The sequence below is a fragment of the Protopterus annectens genome, chromosome 1.part1 (genome assembly GCF_019279795.1).
Source record: "Protopterus annectens isolate FY-2018-M chromosome 1.part1, PAN1.0, whole genome shotgun sequence".
In the NCBI taxonomy this organism is placed as follows: domain Eukaryota; kingdom Metazoa; phylum Chordata; order Ceratodontiformes; family Protopteridae; genus Protopterus; species Protopterus annectens.
Window position 1 is genome coordinate 992,827,960 of NC_056726.1, and position 23,908 is coordinate 992,851,867.

Sequence of the window (23,908 nt, forward strand, 5' to 3'; positions counted from 1 at the left end):
AATCACACACACACACACACACACACACACACACACACACACACACACACACACACACACACACACACACACACAAACCAAAAAAAACATGTTTACAAGAAAAAAAGTTCAGTCTTACCCCTCTCCCCCTGCCATGTGGGAGGGTACACCTCCTCTCCTGTATTAACTTAAAAATATCAAAAATGTGAAGAAAGGGCAGCAGTTGCTGCTGCATTGGAGATCCTTCTTGTGTGATCTCCATTTTGCAAGTTGCAGCAAGTAATGATTCTGCTTTCTGATCGATTTGCTTAATCACCATCAATGCTTCACAAATGGTGCATTTGATAAGTGGAACTGTTGGTAAGGATTCATTGTCATTATTGTGTTCCCTTGTAGAATGGGAACTCCCACGTTCACCGCCAAGGCCGACACATGGAAGAGGTGATAATATCGCCACTCAAAAAGGAGTTCAGGATTCAGATGAGAAATGCTGTTAGTGTTTATAAAACTGGCCATTTGAAAGACCTTTTTTGTAACCGATGCATTGTTAGTGTTAGTGTATAGAAATGAGGCCCTAATGGCATTTGAAAACAAAAGGAAAAAAGGGTTCCTATGGTAAAGACTTCAAAGCTAAGTGATAAGGGGGGGTTAGGGAGGGATGTAGGTAGTGAACTGTAAAGGTCAAATGGGTCTTTCCTAATCCCCCTCAAGTGTCAGCTTTTGCATTTGGGGATCAGGTGATTGTACCTCACTACGGTGCACTTCATCAAGTGTATAATGTAGAGGAGATTCAAACTTGGGGTTCAAATCCCCAGTGTTGATTTCTATGATGTTTTTGTTATAGGAAATCCCTGTTGGTGCAGTTTGTACACAGGCATTGATTCCTTTTCTATTTGGTTTTGTCTTTTCTCTATGGTTCTGTAACCATGGCATTAATATGTGCTAGTAAGGAGGGGAATGTGATACATGGGAAGTGAACGGGGATATGCCTCCTTTCAAAAAATAGTTTCTCCTGTGTTTTTTGAAGTTGAAACTTTGATTAGTGTGTTCTGTCTTGAAAATGACACTTGGCAAAAGTTTGACAACACCAATAATTGTTCCTACCTCACGGTGTCATCCTCAACTCCTGTGTGTTAATTAAAACTGTACGAAATCTGTGAGGCAGATCTTGAAGTCCTAGACCACTCCTTATAAACATTACATCAAACCCAAGTTTTAGAGTTCTACTAGTTATGCAGTCCTCTTTGATGTTGTCATGCCCAACAGTAAAACCCAGTGCATCCTTTGTTTGTCTATTTTAATTTGGGACCTTTTCACCCTTCCTTGCAGGCCTGTTCAGAGGAGGTCACTCAGCAGTTTTAATCCCTTTTTAAAGACAAATCTCTGTTCCCCATTGAAGTTCTGTGGGGACTTCTCATGCCTGTTCTGTCCATTGTATTTACTCATTGCAGCATTATTTGAACCAGTTATGCCACTACCTGTTCTCACAAGGAAGGTGTGTGGTATGCTTCTTTTTTTTTTTTTTAACTGACAGCCTCCCTACCTTTAAGAGACAGGTGTTCCACTCTTAACCATCATGTTTAGTATTTACTTTGAGCCACTTCAGACGATCATATGACAAAAGGAACCAGAAGTAAAGATGGAACATTTGCTGTTGATGAGGTAATGTATTCCTTGCACTCAGAAACTTCCCTCGCTGCTACAGTATGTATAGTAAATAAATTGTTTACCTTATCTGATAGTAAATGGACCTAACTTGATTCTCCAGGTTATTATGTATACCACCAAGGTCAAACAGTCAGCCATCCCTTAAACTTATTAGGGTCTGTAATGCCTTTTGATGTTTTTTTTCCATTTGTCAGCAGTAGGTTGTGATGGTATCATAACAGGAGCTGGCTTTCTTAATGGCACTTAATTACCAGTGAATAACAGCTGGCAAGGGAGGATGAAGAGGAAACTGACACTGATTTGTGCTAGTTTCGGATGCCATGCAAAGGAAGCCTTGACCATTATTTGTTGCTAATTATGCAAAGTTTCATCACTGAGTATGATACATGTGACTGGCATCTTAGGGAAAGTTTTTCTTTTTCTGTATGTTTTTTCTCCCTACTGCTTTGACTTTTAAGCCTTCCATTTCTAAACTCAAGCCCATTTGGTCCCCAGAGGTAGGGGGAGTCTCAGATTCCCTGGGTCAGAGCCATCTGTAGGGGCCATAATCCTGGCAGACATCAGGGAGTTTGCATCCTCGTCAACATCCTGAAAATTGAGGACACGTCAAATGTCCTCAACTCCCCTTGTTGTAAGTGTGGTTGTTTGTACTGCCTGTGCCCCACAACCTGTGCATGTATTCATGCAGTTATGGAGGCAGAGGCTACCATCACTGGCTTGGATGTGCCCCTTTCTGAAACAAGGTTTGTCTTCCTACAGCTGCTGGAACGGCTGGCCAGAGCCACTGTCCCTCCCAGGATGGGAATTCTGATGTAATCCTCTGCCTGCTTCATCAAGTGCCCACACTACTCCTGTTGAGCTGGTCTGGGTTACTTTCAGGGCATTGCCCCTGTATGTCACTGGAGAGGCTCATCATGGGGAATTTCATGGTGGGAGACAGAAAAACGCCTTGTCACTCTGCATTTAGACATTTAAGCACTGTACTAGAGACATTGCTGTTTAGTCAGTATGACGTTTATGCAGTATTTCTGTAGTTACATTAGTATTGCCAATCCGCATGACTGACATGCTGAGCAGGGTAACAGTCTTCTGACTGTTGTGTACAGACTAGTTCCCCTGCTACATAGGATAGTGTCGTGTCTATGCAATGCATCCTGGAGGTACAGAGGGGTAAGTAGTCATTGCTGTTACTACTGCACTCGTAAACCTGATGGTCAGAGTACTTCCTAAAGGCAAAGAACCTATGATTATGAAACGATTTGTCCTATTTCTTGACTGGTATCTGTTTAGGCCAGTCGTCAGGTAATCTCATTTTTGACTTCTCCACTTTTTGAATTTCCTGCCAGTATTTTGTAAACATCCAGGGAATGAGCATGATGATTGGAGGAGGCATATGCCCAGTCAGTGCCAGTTTTCTTTATTGTAATGAGCAGGCATCCAGTGTCCAAGTACTAAATGGAAAGCATCCAGGGGTCTCTGAAGGTTTCTGCTTCTGACTGTAATAGGTTTTTCACAGGAATGTTTTAGACTGCCTGAGCAGTATTTGGTATGTTCATTGCTTAGGTTCATAGGTGTGTACTAGGCTAATGGCCCTGGAGCCTTTACAAGCCTAGCCCATAGATTACCCTGGCATTGTGCCACCCGACCTTGGTTCCCAGTGCCTCTGAGTAGAGCCACTGGAGTGATCCCCAGGGTGAATTTTCTATTTCCCATCCACTCATCAAGATTTCTCTTGAAGAGGGCCAGTGAGGTGCTATATTTGACATGTATGGGAAGTCTGTTCCATAGCATGAGCAGTCTCTGGGTTATGAACCTGTCCCTCCAGCACATTCTGTTGACTGTGGCAAGGAGGTTGAGGTTTCTCTGGGGCGTGTGGTGCTGAGGGATATCCAAACCTTCCACCTAGCTTCTGTAGAGGAGGAGGAATGTAAGAGCTTCTACTCCACTATTTTTGTTATTTATTTATTTAACTGGATAAGTGAAGTGGTCCTCATACCCTCCTCAACCAGGGCCATAACAGCAGAGGAAAGTACAATGTATGTATGTGTACAGTTTAGTGTGGCCATCAACCAGTGTGTTTCTGGGAAATGGGAGGAATCTGGAGTATGTGGAGAAAGTGCACAAAAGGAAGAACATGCAAACTCCTCTAGTTTAGATGAAAATGTCAAAAACATATTAAAATCAGACAAATGTCCTTGATCTAGATTTTGAGGATGATAACACATGCTTTCTTGCCCCCCCAGGACAGGCTGCTTTTGATGGTATAGTAAACCTTATGGAAGAATATTTAAGTGGCTTGTTAATCTGTTGTCTTACCTTAAGACTGAATTTGTCAAATTTGTTGAAACTGCCAGTGCCCTGAGCTCCAGCACTCCCACCTGCTGTTGGTTGTTTTGATTTTCTCAAAGCATTATTTGCAGTCTGATTTCCTTCCACCTGCCCCAAAAATACCAGTTGATTTTACAGGATTCAGGGACAACCACATTTTCAAATAAGTACCCAATAACTGACCTTAATGTTATAGACGTATCTGCTCTTAAGTGGACATTTGGAAAAAAAAAAGCCTGAGCACACACTGTAATGACAACGAGAGTAGATCCCTGGACAGGTTTGGGCAGAAAATTTCTACATCTGCTGCTTAATCCATCAAGCCTGTAACTGTGTGACCCATATGGTACTGTACCAGGGTGAAAAAACATTAACCAAATGCATAATGCAGTCCAAGGTGTCTAGAAAGCTATTTGAAAGGGAAACTGATAAAGCTGGCTCAAAATGCATTAAAAGTCATTACTACCCTTTGGATGCGAACTGATTCAGCTACAGTTTTCACAGATTAGGCTGGTGGAAGGGCACTGACTTTCCCAGAAAATGTTAGCAGAGAATTGCTGGAGTCTCCACTGGACAAAACCCATTTGATTAAACAGAGGAAAAGAGCAAGATTGTGGAAAACATAAAACACTAAAACACTCTGCTTAACTCCTTATTTCCCAAATGTGTCAGAAGTGAACCCTTATAAATCTTGGCCTTTCTGTAAAATGTAGACTAGAGAGCTGCAGTATAAAACAAAATTGTACCATAAGTAACAGTAGCAGCAGTCTTTGCAAATGTCTCAAGAAAGACAATTTTCTCGTTTCCATGTGACAGTCAGTAGTCATCCATTACCACTGTGTTCTGCATCTTGTACTCTTGCATGAAAGGTTCCTGCTATTCTTGGATAGCCACTTATCTTATAGACAGAGTAAAATGGGCACAAATGGCAGTTTTGTACCTCACTCCCCCAGTGTAGAAACTAGTTCCAGGTACCCCATAAGGCTACCTGTAGACAGTTGTTCACATGAATCAACAACTTTCCTGCTGTGCGACTGTTCAGCTTGTACCTGCTTTGGAAATGAGCATAGGATTTATTTAATCCTTCTTTCAGTACATGTGAAACAAACAGCATAGGCCTAGCAAAGCTCAGCAGTTTTGTAAAGAAAAAGAAGTCCAGTATTTTGACCCTTGTTATACTTCTTGTTTGGTAACCTAGGATATGAAACATGCACATCTCTTTATCTAAATTTAGAAGGCCTGCATATAGCTCCTAAGGTTTCTAGTTGAAAATTGCCATTTTCTGTTCAGTTACTTGTTATTTAGCTTTTTTTTTTACTCTACTGTACCTGTGGTGTTTTATTCTACCATCTTCAGCTCAGCAAACAACATTGATTCCCTCAAAAACTGACCCAGGAATCCTTTACATCTATAGAAAACTAGCCAAGTACCTCCCAGATATTTCTAAACCCTAGCAAAACAAAACTTTGTTGTTGTTGTAGCAAAACAAAACTGATTCTGTTAAATTCCAAGCACCTTACAGTAAAGTATCCTTTACTATTACCCCTTTCAACAATACCAAAGTAGAAGTTCTCATATAAATCAAACCACTAAGACCTAAAGTTTGACTTCCACATTCAACATAAAGTGAAAAAAAACACACACACACAAACTAAGCTGTCTCTGTTCAACAATACCAAAGTAGAAGTTCTCATATAAATCAAACCACTAAGACCTAAAGTTTGACTTCCACATTCAACATAAAGTGAAAAAACACACACACACACACACAAAAACTAAGCTGTCTCTCTGTAGGGCAAAACACTATTTAACACTGCAAGATGTCATATTGCCACTACCTTCTGTCCTGTGCTCAACACCAATACTGACAAACATTCAACTAACTCAACCAAACAAATTTGAGTAGTGCTACAAGGTTGCAAAATTTGCAGCCAGCTTCCGTGTAGAGGTTTTGACACCGTCTCCCACGCTATGCTCACAGAAAAACCCTCCAGTCTAGTCTTTGTTTGGACCTCACCAACTCTCATATTCTCCACTGTCTATTAAACAAACCAAATGACTATCCATTTCTAGCCAACCTTATACTGCCATATAAACCATCCAGAAGCCTGCACTGTTCAAAGACCTTCTTGCTTACCAAAATCTAATGCAGGCAGGCTGCTGCCTGTCTTCCCATCAAATGGCAAAAACTTGGGAACTCTATCCCTGTAACAGTAAGATAGGACTACTTGCTAAAGTCATTTTAAACTACAGCTACAGTCTCACTTATTAAACTCCTGGCTTTGCAAATGTGCTGCACCAGATTAACACATCATTCCTCTTCAACCTCATCACAGCTGTGCTCATTTCATATTCACCTCTTAGCTTTACTGCGACCCACTCCCCCCATGTTTTTTATACTGTTTTACCCTCTACTACCCTTGTCATCTATTTCTCAACTGTGTCTTTCTCACTGCAATACCTCTTGTAAGACATATTGCTTTCTTTTGAAAGTAGCAACAGTATGGCTGTCTGTGTTGTTGTTGTGTCTTTCGGCTTTTCCCGGTTAGGGGTCGCCACAGCGGAACTCCGGTCCGCTAATGATTGGCAGCAGATTTTTACGTGTCGAGTTGCCAGCCCTGACACACAACCTTCAACGAAGGTACGCCCATTCATGCATGTCTCCACACAGAAGACACTCTAGCTGAGAATCGAACAGGACAACGTCTTACTGTGAGGTGACAACACTACCGCAGCACCCCCACCGCTGTCTGTGTACTTTTTCAAATTTGAAAGGCTGTTCTCCCTCTTTGAAAAATGTTGTTCTCCCTCTTTGAAAAATGTTGTAAGGACTATTGTATATTATTGTCTTTCAAATGTTAGTGTTGTAGTGTCTGCTGCTGTTTGTACTTTGGAGCCTTTCTCCTCGGGTCTTCACTGAAAATGGGTCCTATGCCTAGTCGGACTTTCCCAGTAAACAAAAACCTATAAAATAAAATGAGTCCCTTTTCAGGAGCAGCCTGGTGAAGTGACTTGATCAGTATACCAACAAAAAAAATGAAGGCTGAGGAAATCAAACCTTGTACTTGGGGAAACGACTCATTAACATCTCATAGCCTTGCTCATCTGCAGTAAGTGCCAGACAAATTGCTGTAGCGCAAACACAATGCATTTCACACTTGTGTACCTGCAAAAAAATAAGATAGATTAAAAATAATTTCATAGTTAGAATATTAATACACTTAAAGATTTCATGCTGTTCAGTTTGTTCACAGCTAATTGCTAGCAGTATTGATATTTGGTTAATATTTAATGATTTGGTCAAGGATTAAGTGTTTAGTGGATATAAAACTTGAGGTTTGCCTTGACCACAGTGCCATATTTTCCTCTTTCCAAAACTCCTCAGAGCCACACATTCCCCTGTCCTGGAAAGTGGATCCATTATTTATTGACAGCGGAGTACAAGGGAAAACTTAGACAAGATAGTACAGTAGTGGAGAAACTGCATTATATTCCATGCATACTGATAGGGGATTTTTAAAACAGAAAATAATAGAATTGTTGAAAAACTTTAATAAAAAAGAACTTAAGGGAGACAAGTCAGTATTAACAGCTCAGAAAAGTAATTGCATAGCTAGATGTCCTATACAAAAAAGTAAATGTGAAGACAATAGTCTATTAACCCAGATTAACAAACAAAAGAAAAAAATATCAGAAATCTACAATGTCAGAAAACTACTGAAAAATGTGAAAGGTGTAGAACATATTACTGGATGAAAGGAAGAAATCTACAATGTCAGAAAACTACTGAAAAATGTGAAAGGTGTAGAACATATTACTGGATGAAAGGAATCCTATCACAAAAAAAAAAGTAATCCCTGTGGTATCCCCGAAGTCTCAAACAACCCACTAAACAAGTGTAGTGGGTTCAAAAACAAAACCGTGTACGAAACTTCTCTGTGTGGAAGATTTTCAGTCCATATATCTCTAGTTAATCACTGTATATTAATCAGATCAGACAATACTAGTAGATGTAACTAACTTAAACTCGTCTTAAGTCAGAAAAATAATAAAAAATATATAATTTGAAATGTACAGAATTGCTAAGTATTTGAAAGTAATCCAAGCAAGGCTTGTATATACAGTGATTAACTAGAGATATATGGACTGAAAATCTTCCACACAGAGAAGTTTCTTACACTGTTTTGAATCATATCACAAAAATTCATAGCAAATAAAATTCAAGAAAAAGTAAGGGACCTCTATTTTGAGACTAATGGATGAAAACAAATGAGATCACTACAAATGCTATAAAAAAATAAATAGGTAAAATAATATCAAGGACAAGCTGTTAATGTCAATACCCTACAAAATACAATATTAGTATTTTATTATCCGATCTGACTCTAAAAGAAATAGGTTGACAGGGAAAAGTTGACTAAAACCCTTAGCCAAATAACTATCTATAGCTATTGAATATCTGACTTCCAGGAAAGCCACTGGGCCTGACAGATCTTTTTTTAAGGAATTTAAAAGTGAACTTGTACTTTATTTGAAAGCATTCTATAAAGACTTTGAGGAGAAACCAATTTCCCCTTCAGATGTAAAGACAGCAAAAGTTCTAATGTTCTTGAAACCAACCAAACAAATTTTCCAGTGTAACTACAGATCCATGTCATTGCTGCAGCTAGAACTAAAAATTTATGCTAAAGTGCCAGCAAACAGAATGATTAATGTTTTGCCTAATCTCATCTCCCAGATCCAATAAGGTTCATCAAAAATAGAACAGTGAGCCCTGACCTGATGAGAATATCGTACAATGTACAAAGAGATGTATGATGAAAAATGTTAATAGTGCTGCAATCTTTATAGCCTTCGAGAAAGCGTTTTGTCTCTACAGTGCAAGTCTGTGGTCTGCTCTAGAGTTCATGAACTTAATACAATAATCCATGCATAGATGTAAATTTTTTATATAATTACACAACAACACTAGTAACTGTAAACGGCAGTATATCTAAAACGGTTATTGTTCACAAAGGTATGAGCCAAGCTTGTTCTCTCTCTCCCTGTATTGATCACATTGATACAGTAATCGTATATTTCAAAAAATCCCCAACAAGATTTGAATAAATGTCCCAGAGGCAGTTACAACCACTTGTTTTGCAGATGACTGTGTGTTGTGGATCATCGGGTATCCAGTAATTATCTCAACAAAAATTAGAAAACCTTTCAGGTTTTGTAATAATGAACAGCAGCAACAAAAAACTTGACTCGTTCCACATTCCCAAGCCACCAGTGCAGTGCTCCAGGAATAAATAAAATGGAATTTGGTGCTTCAGTGCTAACTTTTAAACTAGGAGATTGCAAAACCTTTCCACAAATAGATTGTCAATAAAATAAATAATGGGAAGAGAGCCAGATACTTCTTCCTAACTGAAGTGCAGATAATAAAAATGTTAATTCTACCCCAAATTTTTTTGTCTAAGACATGTCTCCCAATTTCACTACATAAACAAATTCCAATTACTTTTATCAGACCTTTTGTGAGGTGGCACGTGTCTCTGAGTAAAGTGGCAAAAACTGTACTTGCCTATAAAACAGTGAGTGGGGCTACAACAGTATCAAGAGACTATAGCTAAATAGCAATATGTTAGAATATGAATACACCCTAGACCAATATGATTACCCTTTCAGATGGCGGTGGTCCATGAAGATAATGGAAAAAGTTGAAAGAAGCCAATAAAATTTGGGACCCCAAGGGCTAGAAAACATGGATAGATGGAAGCGATGTTGTAGAAACCAACAAAAAAATTGTTTGGCCGTGGAAAAGGCTCTAGAATACAGAATGGTTTAGTACAAATAGACTGAAGTTATTGGATAATAAAGTGCATATGTTTTGTTTATGACCTGTAGTATCATAAGGAAAATAAGTTGCAAAGTCTACAGTGTTTAAAAGAATAATTACATAGCCCAGACCTTCCTTGGCAGCAATATGTAGAATTAAAGCACTTTGTACACAACACAAAGGAAGTAGATAATAGCCAGTAGCCGATGACCACTTCCTATTTCTTATTAGTTAAGTGTCAAAACTAAATACTGTACAAGTAGTTTCTACAAGAACTCTAATGAACCCAGTGTCAACATAGATGAGTCATTTGGGATAGATGGAGCCATATATTTACACAGTGAAGTATACGAACATCCTTGGAATAAAATGCTTAAATTCGAAACCTCTTGTAATGTTCCCTGCAGACATAGTTTTGTCATGCTAAAATTATTCCGTAGTGGTACTAAGACATTCATCTGGAGCATTTCTCCCCTGGCCTCCACTGAAAATTGTCTCATTCCAAGTCGGGCTCTCCCAGGAAACAAATGTTAAATTAAAAAATAATAATTAAACTAGTGTTGTCCCATTAGATTATACCAGTGAGGGTGAACAAATTTGAATTTACACTGGTGCTGCTCCTTATCTGAAGCTCATTAGCTACATATGTTGTTGAACTCTCCAGAAATCACAGGCAAGTCACAGGCAAGTGGGATATACTAATGAAGCCATGTATTTGTCAACTAGACATCTCCATGACAAAGAGACTCCAACATTGGCACAGTGGTGCAGCGGTTAACGTTGTCGCCTCACAGCAAGAGGTTCTCCGGTTCGATTCTCTGCTGGGGTGCCTTCTGTGTGGAGTTTGCATGTTCTCCCTGTGTTCGCGTGGGTTTCCTCCGGGTACTCCGGTTTCCTGCATCTGGAGCATTTCTCCCCTGGCCTCAGCTGAAAACAGGCTCTGTGGAACCTAGTCGGACTTTCCCGGTCAACAAATAATAAAATAAAAATAAAATAAAATTGTAGATTCTGGGGATGGTATTACCTCATTACAAAGTTCTAAATCATTTCTATAACGGTCTTAGAATAGTACGCTTTTCATGTGTAGGCTTCCTGTTCAAGTATTAGAATACCGTCCTTTATCACTGCTCTAATGTATTTAAAATGTTATAAGTAAACGTGCCATGGACTCCTGGAGTCAATAAGTCATGATGGAATAACTAATGAATTATCTTTATTAATACTACCTTAACCAAAAATAGCTTTGTTTGTACATATTTTGGTCATTTTGATTAATTCACTATGTTAGTTTGTTACATCAACTATTTGTATGTGCTGTTACTAGCAGTATAGAGTCCCTTTCCTTTTGAAATATAAATGGAGAAATTGATATAATATCCCAGTAAGAATAGGATCTGACAGACTCACAAGTTAAATGGAATTTTAGCAGCAGTATGTTGCATTTGTCTCTGGTTTGCAAGTTATATAAAAGTACAGTAGTCTTGTTTATTGAAATTATAGTCATGTTTGGTGTATTGTTCTTTATAAAAATGGATGACTCCCAACATATAAACTTTAAAGTGTTAAATGTTTATATAAAAAAACAAAAACAGGTGACATCCAAGCTGGACAAAATGCATTTGCAAGTGTAGGACTCTTTCAACCTCAGGAAAATAAAGGCGATATATTAACTTTTTTGTCATAATTTGCCCCCTGCCAACAGACACACACACACAGACACCTCAGTTAGTTAACGGGCACATTTCTTTCCCAACTCAGGGCAAAGGCCGACCAGGTGGGTCCAGCATTGAGGCTGCCATCAAGAGTAGTTTGAGCCTTTCTTCTTATACCCTACCCTCCTGTGCATGGTCGGTGTGCTGATGAAGAGTGGGGCATGTAGTGGGTTGATTGCATTGGGCAATCCATCACTACTGCAGTGGACACATACCAACAAGCAACCCTGCCCAACAACTTAAAGTGTGGAGAGTACTTTCCCTTTGTCTCCAGTTGAGATATCTGACCTCCCAGTTTTCTCCCTGTGTGTGTTTGTGTGCCAACTCTCCACATCTAGAGATGTGGAGAGACAGAGAACCTGCTTTTGATTCGGGTAGATGTGCTCCCATCTTGCTCAAGAACAGAGATTCTGTGGTTTGCAGTGGAAATGCTACAAAGACTCATTGAAGTTGTACCTCAGAAAAATTTATATAAACCTGAAAGGCCAGGAAACAAGGACCTTCTGCTGACTTCAGTAATGCTGCTGCTGCTTATATCAAACAGTGGGCTATTCTGAAGAGAAATAAGTTTCTTTCCAAATTTAAAATGCCTGATAGTTAGGTTAGAGGATTAAAACTCTGAGCTGTTAATGAACTACTTCCTTTGCCCGTGGTACAGGGTTCGATTCTTTCCATCTTCATTTGTCTAATGTGTCTCTGAACAAGTCACTTAACCATACAGTTTTCCCAGGTTACTCCTAAAAAGTGACAGTTTGTTCAGTCGGCTTACCCAGGCAATGCATTGATGGTGGGAGAAGAGCAAAAATGTCCCACAAGGACTTTCTGCTGCACTCAGTGATGCTGCTGCTCCTTACACCCGAACTTATGCCTGAACTCTAAAAGGGAACACGCAACTATGTGCCGAATTTATAGTGGATAGTACCTTTCATACTGAACCTGAGAAAATTGTCAACCCACTCGCTGTCAGATTTAGCACAAACTTCACCCTTTTGTCCCCGCCAGTCATAACCCAATGCATACCTGACACCAGTCCTCTGCCTAGTATCTCCAAAGAGCAGGTCATATCTGCATTTGCCAAGGCAGAAAATACAACCTCTGTGGGACCAGATAACTGCTCAGGAAGCTGACTGAACAATCTAAAACAAGACCTGGCGAAACCACTTGACACTGTCTTTAACTTCAGCCTGAGCACCAGCTTTGTTCCAGCAGAATGGAGGACAGCAACAGTAATCCCCTTGCGCAAAGGAGATCAGTCTGCCAACCCTGGGAGCTATAGTCCCATGAGTCTAACCAGCCTTGTCTGCAAGGCCATGGAGAAAATAGTCATGGACCTTATCAACAAGGACACTGGCAACCTTCAAACTCTTGACCCGACCCAGTTTTGCTCCGTTGAGAATGTCACTAAGGCCCTGGATGAAGGCATAACAGTACATACTGCCTAGCTTGACTTAGCCAAGGCTTTTGACACAATCCCTCACTCAGGTATCATTGAGTAACTCTCCCAGCTGAGGATTGACCCAGATCTCACTAGATGGGTAGCCAACTGGCTCACCGACAGAACGCATACTGTCAAAATTGGGGATTCCACCTCTACTAGTAGACCAATTTGCCAGTGGCATGCCACAAGGATCTGTGATGGGCCCTCTGCTGTTAGGAATCCATTTCGTGGAAGTCCAGGTGAAAGTGGATGGTCTGTGGCTTACCAAGTTCACTGATGATTGCAAACTGGATGCAATCATTGAGTCCCCCCCCAACGATGAAGATACATTATAAAAGGGATTAACACAGACAAATGACTGGTGCCAAAGCCATGGACTAAAACTCATTGCAAAAAAGTGCATTCTTATTCCGTTTGGCAAAGAGGAAGTCCCTGCAAATTACAATATTGACAGCACCCCCCCTAAGCTCAAACCCAGTGGTGCGAGATTTGGGAACACAGATTGATAGCAATCTGAACTTTGATCACCATGTGTCCACAGTGGTAAGGAAAGCCTTCTCCGTTGTATCTCATAAGTAAGGGCATCATGTCCAAGACTCAGGATATTATAACTCCTCTGTACTCGACCCTCATCAGACCACTAATAGAGTACAATTCTCCCATTTTTATGTACCTCACAGACAACTGCTGCAGCTGGAGAGACCACAGAGGTTTCTCAAAATAATTCAGGTCCTCCAAAACATGACCTACATGGGAAGACTGAAAGCTCTGCCAGTGTACCGTCTGTCCTACAAGCTGCTGAGAGGCGACTTGTGCCTGGTCCACAGAACAGTCTCTGATCCATCTCTAATGGAAATACTGCACATCCACAAATCAAATGGGACAGGAGTCACTCGCTCCAGGGATCTCAACCTAGCCTGTGACATTAACAAAACATGCTGGAGAGACAAATGCATCTCGCAGAGATTGCCGCTCCTGTGGGATAAGCTTCCAGTTCATGTGAAGCAGAGCTCCTCAATGTTCCTATTCAAGCACAGCCTAGACAATTGGATGGGAGGCCATACATTCACCCCAGGGGTGGCACCTATGTCCCTCATGGATATGGGCATTCACCGCTGATCATAGACTAGTTCTGCGAATAACGACCATCTAACCAAGGTCATTTAGGGAATACAAGTATAACATGTATAGACTTGTAAAGGCCCGCCTGGGGCCATTAGCCTAGTCACCTGTGAACAACAGATTCATGTATGACACAACTGTAGAGATACTAGCAAAATAGAATGTCTACAAAACTTTTACAAATCTCCTTTTACCAGTACATCTTTGGAGATGTGCAGATTTCCCCATTGACTTTTGATTTTGAACACGCAGTGACACTCAAGTCTTCAGTGCACTCAAGTGAATAAACCAACCTCCACTACAGACATGTTTTGCCCTTGTTTGGGCTCCTTGGTGTAGTCTAAATATGCCTTGAACATTTTTTTTAATAAAAAGTCTGTTGCACATTTATCTAAGATGTATGCACCAAATAAGGCTAAAAAAAAATTGCAAAAAGAAGTCCCACAGCAGAAGCGCAAAGGACAAGAAAAGACTAGGCAGCAAGCAGGCCTCCTCCATCAAAACATTTACACTGATCAGTAAGTTTAGGACTGGATTTTTGATCATTCAGGATCCTTCACTGAACTGTGTAAAGATTATTCATAGAGCAGAAGATTGGATTTAAACAGATTTGGTAATAGCAGCATCCTACCAGTATTTTGTTATGGTGGGCTACTGTTTTATACCTCTGAAATGTACAACCTTACACTATTGGAAGCTAGACTGTGGCACTCTATAAGTCTCCCTCAAGCCACACAAAAGTTTTTGAGCTTGTATCAAAACATATTTTACCCTCCTCTATTTTAAAAAACATGTGTGCACTTGCGAAAACTACCATGAAATGAAGGTACAGTTTTGGTTGAATATTTAAATGACTGACTTGCATATGGGGATTGTGCTGTGTAAGGCTGATTTACCCTTCCATGGAGGTTGTAGTCATGAAGGGGTCTGTATCACATGGTCAAAAGCTAATAATAGCGAACGGCCACAACTTTGAAAACACCGGAACTTGAAGTTGCAATTATAGGTTCATAGGTTCATACTAGGCTATCTGCCCTAGGGCATTTATAAGCCTAGCCAGAGTGTGTGTGGCTTTCACCACCCCTTAGGATGAGAATACTATACCCATTAGTTTGCTGTGCCTCTGTCCAGCAGTGACACAGAGATGATTCCCGGGGTAAACCTACGATCTCCCATCCACTCATCAAGATTTCTCTTGAACAGAGTCAGTGAAGGGCTCTGCCTCACATGGACTGGGATTCTGTTCCATAGTGTAGGGAGTCTCTGGGTGATGAATCTGTCCCTCCAGCATGTCCTATTTATATCCATGTTGAGGTTTAAGTCTCTTGCTCTCGTGGCTCTGGTGGATTTGGATTTTTTGAGGTGGAGCATGTCCATTAATTCCGGGTTGGACATGGCCTTGTATGTCAGGCACAGATCACCTCTGAGCAGACGGTATGCGACTGAATAGAGCTGGAGTTTCTTCAGTCAGGCATCGTATGATATATGTTTGAGCCCCTTTATCCTTTTGGTGAGGAACTTTTGGGGTCTTTCCAACTGCTGCAGGTGTCTGGAAAGGTACATTCCGAATGGGGCATTGTACTCAATCATTGGTCTGATAAGTGAAGAGTACAGGGGTACAATGACCTCTCCTGATCTGGATGTGAATCCCTTCATGATCAGGTGGGCAATGTAGAAGGTCTTTTTGGCACTTTGGCAATGTGAGTGTCAAAAGAGAGGTTACTGTCAACTTGGGTCCCCAGGTCCCTGATAACTTCTTCCATGTTTAATGGATTACCACCTATGTGGTAATTAGGGGTTACCTTGTTTTTCCCAAAGGGTATGACTATACATTTTTTGGCATTTAGCTTAAGGCCATGGCTCTGGCACCAGTTATCCATTTCTATGAGACCTCTCTGGAGGATGTCTGTGTCTGATGGAGTGTCAATTATGGTGCCCAGTTTGCAGTCATCTGCAAATTTTGTCAGCCACAATCCCCCTATGTTTGCCTGCACTTCAGAAAAATAAATGCCGAACAAGAGGAGGCCCAGGACTGAGCCCTGTGGGACACCGCTCGTGACCGGCTTAGAGTCTGACATGGCACCAGCAACTCTAACCCTGTGTGTTCTGTCCTTGAGCCAGTTTGCAACCCATCTTGTGACATATGGGTTTACATCTAAGCTGGTGAGCTTTTCTTTGATGCCCGAGTGGGGTATTGTGTCGAACGCTTTTGCTAGGTCAAGGTAGGCTGTGCCTTACCCTCATCAATGGCCTTGGTGACTGTTTCGAAAAAGTCGACCAAGTTCAAGAGGCAGGATCTGCCCTTGACAAAGCCAAATTGGGTAGGATCCAGTGTTTGTAGGTCCCCAATGTCTTTATTTATGAGTTCCATTATGATCCTCTCCATAGCTTTGCAGACAAGGCTCGTCAAGCTTATGGGGCGGTAATTTCCAGGGTCCGTAGAAGCACCGCCTTTGTGGAGTGGGACCACAGTTGCCGTACGCCATTCTTTGGGTACGTATCCTGTAGTAAGGCTAAGATTAAACAGCAGCCTTATGTGTGGGTTTAGTTCCTCATTGAGTTTGTGTAGCACACAGCTGGGGACACCGTCCGGTCCCATTGATGTTGTGTTTTTTGCTTTAGAGAGAGCAGCTCTCACCTGGGCATCTGAGATGTTTGGGAGGCTAGACTCTGGTGGGATAGATATTTCTCCTTTTGGGGGGAGGGAGGGGAGGAATTTGCACTGAACCTGTCTGCCAGTATGTTGGCAATGTCTGTGGGTTCAGTGATTTTTTTATCATTTTGGACTAATTCTGAGCATATCTGGGAGTTTCCACCCAGGTTTCTAACATAGCTAAAGAAGGCCTTATGATTGTCTTGTGTCATTAGCGATTTTTCTCTCAAAGTTGGCCTTGGATGATTTTATGAGTGATCGTAGATTTTTGTTAGTAATGATCAGAGATGCCTTCCCTTTTAGGGATTTTGCTCTGTCATGTAGTAGCTTTCTCCTCTTGTTGTAGAGTTTGTTTATGGCTGGGGTCCACCAGACCGGGCGCCTGCCTTTGGTGGAAAGGGTCTTGATTTTATTAGGGATTGCTTGATCCATACATTCCTGGAGGTGCTCGTAGAAGGCATTTGTAAGGGTTTCAGCAGCGTGGGTTGTGGTTTCCACTGGCTCTGGGACGTTGAAGGATACCACTCCAGTCTTAAGAAGTGTGAAGTTTGCTTTTGAGAAGTTCTTCACTGTGGTCTTTTTTGCTGGGGGTGGGGGCGGGATGTGGATCTCCAATGAGATTAATTTATGGTCTGATATCACCAATGAGGGATATACTTCCGGTGTGTAGCATTTTGTCCCCATGTTTGTGATCAGGTCTAGTATATTTTCTCCTCTTGAGGGAATGGTGACTAGTTGTTCCATAGCATTTGAGTTTATGAACTCCAGGAACCTTTGGGCTAGGGTGTTGGGGCTTGAGTAATGTTCCCAGTCTATGTTTGGGTAGTTGAAGTCACCCAATATGATGGTGTTTGGAGAGACATTCATACTCTCCAGTGTCTTCAGGAAGGCTGTGTGGGTTTCCTGAGTTTGAGAAGGTGGTCTGTAGCATGCTACAAACTGTAGGGCAGTTTTACCTATGGTTAATTGCACCTGGATGGTCTCCGATGCTTTGTGCGTTGCCACTAACCTGGAGGTGTGGGTATCCTTTATGAATATGGATACTCCCCCTCCTTTTGTGGTTCGGTCCGGATTTTGGGGCAGGAATGCATAATATGAGGTATAACCTGATAGTGCTGGGGTGCTCCCAGGAGCCTTGAACCAGGTTTCAGTCACAGCACAGACATCAATGTTCTCCATACTGAGGAGGGCTTGAGGGTGCATGTTGAGGTTTAGACTTCTGGCATTGAGCAGTATTACCCTTAGTTTTTCTCCATTTTGTTTTCTAGGGCGGTAGGTTTATCATTTGAGCCTTGCCTAAAAAAGGCACTATGGAGGTGGCAAGAGCCTTTGCCAATATCCGGAAGTCCAGGGGTGACAGGTGCAAGCCGTCCCTTGCGAAGCAGCGTGGCTTGTCAAGCATGTCATCCCAGGCAGACAGACATTGGATCCCCTTAGAATGACACCAGTAATTAAGCCAATTATTAAAGCTGATCATTTTGTCTCTGTATTGTGGCATAATTCTTGGTGAGGGTAGGATACTGCTCAGGGTCAGGGTCATACCGGCCTGGGCTACATAATCTGAGAGCTTCTTTATGTCTCTTTTCATGTAGTCCAGGGAGGTACGTCTCGGGTCGTTCACACCAGCATGGACAATGACTGAGTCATAGTTGTACTTGCTGTGGAGTGACCTGAGTGCTTGTGTTATGTGGCGGATTCTAGCACCTGACAGGCAGCTTACTGAGATCTTTTCCTTGTTAAGTCTGGTGAGTGGGACGTCAGTGTGTCTGACTATGGAGTCACCTATAACAAGTGTGTCTGGCATTGTGTTTGGCCTTAAGGGCTGTGACTGTTTAGCACACTGACTTTAAGAACTATGTGTTGCATGTCTTATGTCTTGAGGTGGCAGTTGCTTGGGTGTCTGCTTTGGAGGCCTCTGTAGTTTTGGTAGATTTTTGATCAGTGCCTCTGAGTATGTCTTTGTGTGTTTTATGTGTTTGTTTTGCAGTTGTGATAGTTCTATGTGAAACTGGGTTTGTGGTGTGCATGGTTTCCTTCTCCTCCTGTCTGGTCTTGCCAGTCCTGAGTTGAGAGAGCTCAGCCTCCAGTTTGGCTATATAGTTGCATCTCTCACATGTATTTGTGTTTTGTGGGAGAAGGAGTGGGTTGTCTGTGTACATGAGGCAATTGTAACATTGCCTCAAGATGCCCAGATTCACCAGCTGAACAGGAGAGGATGCTAGCAACTGACCCTTCGACATGCTAGAAAAAGTTTGCTGTGTAACTGAGTCAGAAGGGACCTATAGGAAAATGGGTACTCAAGGGGATTCTAGGCTAATGTAGTACTTTGTTTAGTATACAAGTACTTTACCTATATAAAAATGCTTTAGGAGCAAGTGCTGAGCTTTTGAGATAGAGAATAGACCGTTTAGATTGCAAGTAGAGAAGTTCTAAGGGAAAAATTGAAGAGCAGGCTTTACGGAGCCAGAAATACTTTAACCTTGTTTAACCGGCGCTGCCCGATGGTGCTCTATGGGTAACTCCGCGCTAAAGCGGCCTTTATAGCAGGGGGTTGAAAAGAGCTAGGAATTGACCCAAAATGGCCAATAGACTACAAGTTTCTGGCTGGAACCACTGCTCTAGGGACAAATAGGCTGCTCAGTGCTCCCCACTCCCACTGGTGAACAAAGAAGCTTCCCTTTATCCAAATAAGGATATGGAATAGCACAGGAACCAAGCCCAAAGCCCAGAGATCAGCAAACTCTGAAGACTGGACTATTCTAGTTCAGTAAGGCGGGAAAACAAGATTTTTTTTTTTTTGCAGAAAACAGAGGAAAAACAGACAGTAAATGCTATAAATGCTTTTAAGCGGCTAGCACACTTGAGTGTGTTAGCCTACAGGTAAAATTAAGCAACAAATAACTTTTTAAAAGTGCAAAACAGTTAATCAACACAAAAACAGTTTAAATAGAATGCAGAGCTGTATAAACAGGCGAAAATGCAGTCGCTAAGCAGTAAATAATCAAAAAGCCAGAAAAAAATACTTAAATCAGGAAAAAGTCACTCTCTTGCTCTCTGCTGCTTGTAGAACTCTGCAGGACACCACAAGGAGCTGTGCTGAGTTGAATACAAGCGAAAAAGCGTGCTAAAGCGGGCTTTATTACAGGGGGCTGAAAAGAGCTAGGGGGCTGAAAAGAGCTAGGAATTGACTCAAAATGGCCAATAGACTACAAGTTTCTGTCTGGAACCACTCCTCTAGGGACTGTGCCCCCCCCCACTCCCCCACTAAATATATATACCAACTCCAAGATCGCACTACAGTGAGGAAAGGGCAAATACCCCTATCTCCACTGTAATGCGACCCCACAATAACAACTTCGAGTTCCAGTGTTTTTGAAGTTGTGGTTGTTCGCTATTATTACCTTTTGACCACATGATATAGACCCATCATGAAGTTGTATATAAGTAAGTGTTGGGGGTGGTAAAGCCCCTCATGTAAAAGCAGTTTTTTATAGTTACGTTTATGTATAGATGTGGGTCTGGTTTATCGTAAAAGCATATTTATTTATTTATTTTTTTATGAAGGCTTATATATAGGTGTGTATCTGGTTTAACATAAAAGCAGTTTTTTTTGTTTTCTTATGTAGATGTGGGTCTGGTTATTTTGTGATGCAGTAGTTTTATGCTGTTCCCCTTTGCTGTTAGGTAGGGTCATACAGTTTTGCACATTTTAATATGGAGCTTTGTGGTTATATGGTTTGTGTTTTGTATTTATTTGTGTGGGGAAAAGTTGCTTTGCCATATACAGTGGGTATAAAAAGTTTACACGGCCCTGTTAAAATGCCAGTTTTTTGGGATATAAGAAAATGAGACCACAATAAATCTTTTCAAAACTTTTCCCACTTTAATGTGACCTATAACCTGTACAATTCAATTGAAAAAAAAAACAAATCTGTTGGGGGAAAAATAAAAAAATTAAAAATACAATACACTGGTTGCATAAGTGTGCACACCCTTAAACTAATACTTTGTGTGTGCACACCCATAAACTAATACTTTGTTGAAGCACCTTTTGATTAAATTACAAATTCAGTCTTCTTGGGTACACACCTGCCATCAATTAAAGAGACTCTGATTAACCCCAAATAAAGTTCAGCTGTCCTAGTTTGATTTTCCTGACATTTAGTCAGTTGCATGCTACAGCAAAAGCTGTGGTTCGCAGAGAGCTTACAAAGCATCAGAGGGATCTCATTGTTGAAAGGTATGAGTCAAGAGAAGGGTACAAAAACATTTCCACAGCATTGGATATACCATGGGACACAGTGAAGGCAGTCCTCAAAAAGTGGAGAAAATATGGGACAACAGTGACGTTGCAAAGAACTGGACATCCCTCCAAAACTGATGAAAAGACAAGACAAAAAAACAGTCAGGGAGGCTGCCAAGCAGGGTTGCCAGACGTCCCTATTTGGGCGGGACTGTCCCGAGATCAGCAGCCTGATCCAGAGTCCCGCCCTGTCGGTTTAAATCCCGGCCAGCCTCCGCTTTGTTTTTTTTTTTGATTGGCCCATATGCCAGGTATACGGGCCAATCAAAAATCGCTAAACACAGAGCTACTTGTGTTTAATGCGGAACTGCAATACATTAAACACGAGAGGCTCCGTGTTTAGTGCAGAGCTACTGAGCTACTGTGTTCCGCATTAAAGACATTTTTTGTCTTCACTTGCTGTGAGAGACCTTCTTCTTTTTTTTTTTTTTTTTTTGTCCCTACCTGGGGGGCTGGAAATCTGGCAACCCTGCTGCCAAGAGATATATGCAGCAACACTGAAAGAGCTGCAGGAATTTCTGGCAAGTACTGTTTGTGTACTACATGTGACAACAGTCTCCTGCATTCTCCATACGTCTGGACTGTGGGGTAGGGTTACAAGGCGGAAGCCTTTTCTTACACAGAAAAACATCCAGGCCTGGCTAAAATTTGCAAAACAATACATAAAGTCTCCCAAAAGCATGTGGGAAAATGTGTTATGATCTGAGACCAAGGTTGAACTTTTTGGCCACAATTCCAAAAGGTAAGTTTGCACAAAAACAACACTTTGCATCACCAAAAGAACACCATCCCCATGGTGAAGTATGGTGGTGGCAGTATCATGTTTTGGGGTTGCTTTTCTTCTGCTGAAACTGGGGCTTTAGTCACGGTGGAGAGAATTATGAACAGTTGCAAATACCAGTCACTTTTGGCTTAAAACCTTCAGGCATCTGCTAGAAAGCTGAAGATGAATTTCACCTTTAAACACGACAATGATCCCAAGCATACATTCATATCAACAAAAGAATGGCTTCACCAGAAGAAAATTTAAGTTTTGGAATGGCCCAGCCAAAGCCCAGACCTAAATCCAATAGAAAATCTGTGGTGTGACCTGAATACGGCTGTGCACAACAGATGCCCTTGCAATCTCACAGATTTGCAGCACTTTTGCAAGGAAGAGTTGGCAAATATTGCCAAGTCAAGATTTGCCATGCTGATAGACTCCTACCCAAGATGACTGAATGTTGTAAGTTTAAAGTATTAGTTTAAGGGTGTGCACACTTATGCAACCAACATATTGTAAGTTTTTTATATTTTTGTCCCCTAAAAGGTTTGTTTTTCAATTGAATTGCACAGGTTATAGGCCACATTAAAGGTGGGAAAAGTTTTGAAATGATTTAGTGTGGTCTCATTTGTTTATATCACAAAAACCTGACATTTTAACAGGGGTGTGCATACTTTTTATATCCACTCTATGTAACTCATGAGTCAGCAGTATTTAAGAATATTCCTTCCTTAACATCAGTTTTGATTTCAGTGGACTTCCAATATGTAACTTCAAAAATAAACTTCATTGTGAAGACATCTGGAATGCTAGATGCACACAAACAACAACATTTTGTATTCTTTTATTGCATGTCCCAGAATAAATGAAACGTTTTGATGTACTGTTTAGTAGTAATCATGAACACATTTCTTAGTTGTACTGCAGATAAATGTAATATCAGTTTTATCTTTAAAAATATTTACCTTTAAAAACATGCTCTTGCCCTTAAAGATTAAAATGTATCCTCTCTCTAATAATTTTCTGATTTGATGATCCTGTCACTAATGAAGTTCATATGATGTCTGTAAGCCTAGCAAAATATATTTTAAGTATGTCTAAACCTTTCTTTACTCTTTCTCTGGTAATCCTACAGCCATGTAATCCTGTAGTTTAATCCTGAGTTAAAATCTCAGGTTGATGTGTGATCATGTGTATGAACTTCTTTTTTGAATCATCAGTATTTAGAAGCGCTATATGAAATTTGCATAATTCAAGGCAAACTACTTGTAACAAGTTGTAAATTTCATGTCACTTCTGTGAGAAAAAATACTCGGCACTCTCATTATAATGTACAATAATTTTGTATAAGGAAAAGCATATAGTTCCATGACTGTGTGTGTGTGTGTGTGTGTGTGTGTGTGTGTGTGTGTGTGTGTGTGTGTGTGTGTGTGGGTAGCATGTCTAAAGGTCAGTTCTCTGTGCTTTCTCCTATTAACCTGGTGAACTTGGGCATCCTGAGACAATATAGCAACTGCCTCAAGTACACTGACAACCCTCTACTCTTATCTCCCAACACTCAGACTCGTGAGATGCACTTGTATAGCTACATTGGAAGCCACGGACTTTCCAGCCAAGTCCGGAATAGCTGGTCAAGAGGAGAAAGTCAACACTTGCACCACACCACATGGAAGACACAGCCCTCCAGGACACACACCAGCACTGCCTTCACATAAAAACACAAAATGCACACTCACCTTCTTGGAGGCTGTCAGTAAAAATCTACCCAAACAGAAGATGCCTCCAAGGCAGAAATGCAGTTGACCACCACAACACAACACTAATCACGAGACACATAACTCTCCCGAACAGTGTGCCACTCAACCAAAGCCCCTAAGGTAAAACAGCATGCCCAACACACTAGTCATAGGTAACTCGATAGTGAGGCACACTGATGTCCCACTCAAGGTTGAATAAAGAGAAAGTAACAGTCAGCTGCCTGTCAGGCGCCAGGATCCGCCACATAATGCACGCACTCGGGTCCCTCAACAACAGGTGCAAATATGACTCTGTCATTGTACATGTGGGTGTGAATGACCTGAGATGTACCTCCCTGGACTATATGAAAAGAGACATGGA

The 23,908-nt window shown here is 41.2% G+C and overlaps 1 protein-coding gene and 1 long non-coding RNA gene across 3 annotated transcripts in view; one reads left to right on the forward strand and one right to left on the reverse strand.

The window, feature by feature from the left end:
* The window catches only part of LOC122808511, a 100,256-nt gene extending 92,637 nt beyond the window's left edge, over window positions 1-7,619 (reverse strand). The window contains exon 1 of the long non-coding RNA XR_006365801.1: window positions 7,034-7,619. This is a non-coding gene — a long non-coding RNA (uncharacterized LOC122808511). The remainder of the gene's footprint in view (window positions 1-7,033) is intronic.
* The window catches only part of MBOAT7 (membrane bound O-acyltransferase domain containing 7), a 303,330-nt gene that overhangs the window by 2,391 nt on the left and 277,031 nt on the right, over window positions 1-23,908 (forward strand). The window lies entirely within an intron of this gene.